This window comes from Crocuta crocuta, unplaced genomic scaffold (genome assembly GCF_008692635.1).
Source record: "Crocuta crocuta isolate KB4526 unplaced genomic scaffold, BGI_CrCroc_1.0 scaffold35, whole genome shotgun sequence".
NCBI classification, from domain to species: domain Eukaryota; kingdom Metazoa; phylum Chordata; class Mammalia; order Carnivora; family Hyaenidae; genus Crocuta; species Crocuta crocuta.
In genome coordinates this window covers 8,869,848-8,873,295 of record NW_027530625.1, presented here as the reverse complement: position 1 = coordinate 8,873,295, position 3,448 = coordinate 8,869,848, and the positions used below count along the sequence as shown (strand labels likewise).

Here is a 3,448-nt window from a genome sequence, read left to right as displayed (position 1 = left end):
GAGGGGCTGGGTGGGGGGGGGGGAGGGGGGGCAGTTAATGTTCAATGTGGACAGAATTTCAGTTTGAGAAAATGAAGAGAGTTGTTAAGATGGACGGTGGAGACATTTGCACACCGTTGTAAATGCCTTTAATGCCACAGACCTGTGCCCTTAAAAATGGTTAAAACAGTCACTTTCCTGTGCTATATATTTTACTACAAGAAAAACCAAACTGAAGGAGCGTCACATTTCCTGAGCAGCTCCGAATTGGAGCAGCCCCCACTGGTCTGAATTTCTGAAAACAAATGGACAAAAAACCTCCCTCTAAATTAAGGACGGTAAGGTTTCCTGTCGTGTCTGAAAAGGGTCGAGATCACATGTGATGAGGCTGTTTTCCTGGTGGCGATCTGGCCCCAGACACGTCGGGGGTCCTTGTGTTCTCCGAGGGGACCCCAACCCCACCCAACCTCCTGAAAGCCTCGAGGAAATGTTCTGCATTGTTTATGAGTAGCTCCATCCACCAAACCCAAGTCGGATCCGGCTCTCTGATGCTCCTCAGGAATGTTCTGCAGGGAGACCAGCATGCTGGCCCCCGGAAAGAGTCCCTGTGTCCCACCTCTGAGGACAAGGAACTTGCCAGCTCACTAAGACTGAAACCTTCTCCCCGTTCGCTGCCGACGAAGGAATATTAGGAGGCGTGAGCCCCGGCGGGCAGGTGCACCTCAGATAGCTTGCACCAGATCCAAGTACGGAGCCTGCAAATTTATTTTCCCTCCTCTGGGAGACTCTTGAACGCTTCAGACTTTCTCAGAAAACTGACCACCCTTTGCCTTAACAAACCTTATTTTAGAGCCGGTATCTCACCCCAGACGCCCAGACTATAAACTTGGCTTTTTCTCCAAAATTAGGTAGAAAAGACTGGGACGCCACGTGCCCTTTTACAGCCTCTTATTCCGGGAAGCTGGGGGCCCGGGGGCGGTGGACAAGCCGCTCTCCCTCTCCCCTCACGAGGCTCTGGATGAGAGGGCACTCGTTCTCAAAGTGACCCAGGAACTTGAATTCACACCTATTTTATAGACAAGGAAAGTTCAGAGTGCTGGGCGGGNCAGGCACATGGAAGAGTGTCTTCCCATGCTCTGCCCAGGCCCCTGGGTATGAGTTCGCACACGCAGGTGATCCCTGGTGATCGAGTTTTGGAAAGGGTACTTATGCAGGGTTGGCAGGGGGCGTAATTCCCATACGGCTCTGTCTCCCACTGGGTTCAAAGACTGAAAGCCGCACCATGAAAGAGAGTTCCCAGCCCACCTTATTCTTCCCAGGACTGCAGGAGGGCCCGAGGAACCCGCCTGGAAACAATCTAAGTCAGACATGCAAATTTAGAAAGAAGAGGCTGGAAGGGAGCACTCACCCGGTGTCGCTCGTGGTCTTGGTGGGAACCTCTCTCAGCCTCTCTGGGGATCGGCTCCTCTCCGTCAACCTCGGACTCTGTGCTCCAACAGATACTTCTCCTTTTTTTCCCCAACCCTTTCCCTCTCTCACTCTCTCCGTTTCTTTTTTTTTTTTTTTCCTCTTCTCTTCCCCTCCTTGATTTTCAATCTGATTATTTGTGTCAAAATCTGGCGGTGAAGGCACAGCCAATAGAGAGCGCCCGAGCGCGGGGCACCATTTGCTTATCAAAGCTTCCCCGGCTACAAGGCGCGCTCCCGCCAGCCAGCCCTCCATCCTGGGGGCCGTTCTGCTCGCTCCGCACCCCGGACCTCCAAACAGCGTCTGCTGGAAGAGAAAGGAGTGGCTACACCATCCCATTTTAAAAGTGAAAAGTTAAAACAGAGCACTTACTTGTACACCTGATTTTGTATAAACTCGTCACTTCTTTAGTCCTTCCTTCCTCTCTGTCTCTCTCGGTCCATCCCAAGCCGGGAGCGCCGGGCTTCAAAGGGCCCTGAGAGAGCCTCCGCCTGTCCTTGTGGAGGTGGCCTTTGAGAAGAGAGGTCAAATGCACGCTTCCCTAAACTTGACCCCAGAACAGGTGAAGGGTCAGCCCAGGCGCTCCCCTTGGCCTGAGCCAGCCCCCTCGGCCAGCTCAGCCCCCTGCGGCTCTTCCCCAGGCCCCGCGTGTGTCGCCATCTGGTGGCCTCAAGGATATGGGGGGGGGAGCTGGGGACAGCCCGTCTTGGACATCACATCCCATTTGGCACGGAGCCCCGTCCCCTGATCCCCCACCTTCTTCCTCCTGTGCCCCTCAAGCGTCCCAGGGCTTACGGGATGACTGATTTATCTCAGGAGGTTTTGCATAAGAGGAGAACTCACAAAACAGAGCACTGTTAGGCTGATTTGCATGCCTTCCCGGCCCAGCGCGGGAGAGATTAGGTTTCCCTCATAAAGAAAACATGTTTGGAGACAGGAAGCCCCGAGTTAAAATGCAGGTCCCGACAGGGGGAGAAAGGGAGTCTTGGGCGAGGCTGGTCTGCGACTGGGTCCCGCCTGGAGGTCATCTGGGCCTGCCTGACGCTGCGGGGGCGCGGGTCCCAGCACAGGCCGCACACGGACCACGGCCCTCAGCCCTTGGCCTCTCTCCTTGGTGGAGAGAGAGTGTAGAAGCATCTGGAATATTCTTTGGATGTTGCATACTGCCAACAGTCAGCTGGAGCTGTTTGTCATTATGCAGAAAACTTACAAAATAATCCCAGGACATTAAGAAAAAAAATCCCATTTCTTCCCCATCCTCACTGTATTATACGTGCATATCTATATTTTGCTTATGTAGGGGCTGTCTGGGTGGCTCAGTCCGTTGAGTGTCCGACTTCGGCTCGGGTCATGATCTCACAGTCCGTGGGTTCGAGCCCCACGTCGGGCTCTGTGCTGACAGCTCTGAGCCTGGAGCCTGCTTTGGATTCTGTCTCCCTCTCTCTCTGCCCCTCCCCCGCTTGCACTCTGTCTCTCAAAAATGAATAAACGCTAAAAACTTATATTTTGCTTTTCCCGTGGGTCTTTCTTTTTCCACCGAGTGTTATTTTATTTAGAGCCTCCCAAATTCTCCTGCGTCTTTTACTAACATAGTTAGTGGATTCGCAGCTCTGCGTGGCTGACTTTACCAACCACTCTCTGCATTTGGGGTATTTTATTGTTTGGGGTAAAGCTGCTGAATGCGGTAGACGCAGGCCAGCGGCCACTCTAAGGTTATGATCCCACAACTTTATCGGCCCTCCTTTAGTAACCAACTCGGGGACTCTCTTCCTAGACTGGAATCCCCGCCTGGAATGGGAGTGAAAGCAGGCCTTCTCCGGAGCTGCCCGGATCCCTGTGCAGGAGAGGAGGGTCCAGGCCTCCAGAGCCCCCAGAGCCCCCAGGCTGCATCAGGCATGCCCTTGCCGTCTGAGACCTCCCAGCCTGCGGGTCCCCTCCAACACCACTGGCCTTAGCAGGCAGCCTGGGAAATGAAGCGCCATCTCCCAAGGGCTTGATGCCC

The 3,448-nt window shown here is 54.0% G+C and overlaps 1 protein-coding gene across 1 annotated transcript in view; it reads right to left on the bottom strand.

Annotated features, from left to right (window-relative positions):
- Nucleotides 1-1,508, bottom strand: part of GFI1B (growth factor independent 1B transcriptional repressor) — an 11,490-nt gene extending 9,982 nt beyond the window's left edge. The window contains exon 1 of the mRNA XM_077768433.1: nt 1,388-1,508. The gene's annotated coding sequence lies outside the window, so the exon portion shown is untranslated. The remainder of the gene's footprint in view (nt 1-1,387) is intronic.
- Nucleotides 1,509-3,448: the final 1,940 nt, after the last annotated feature.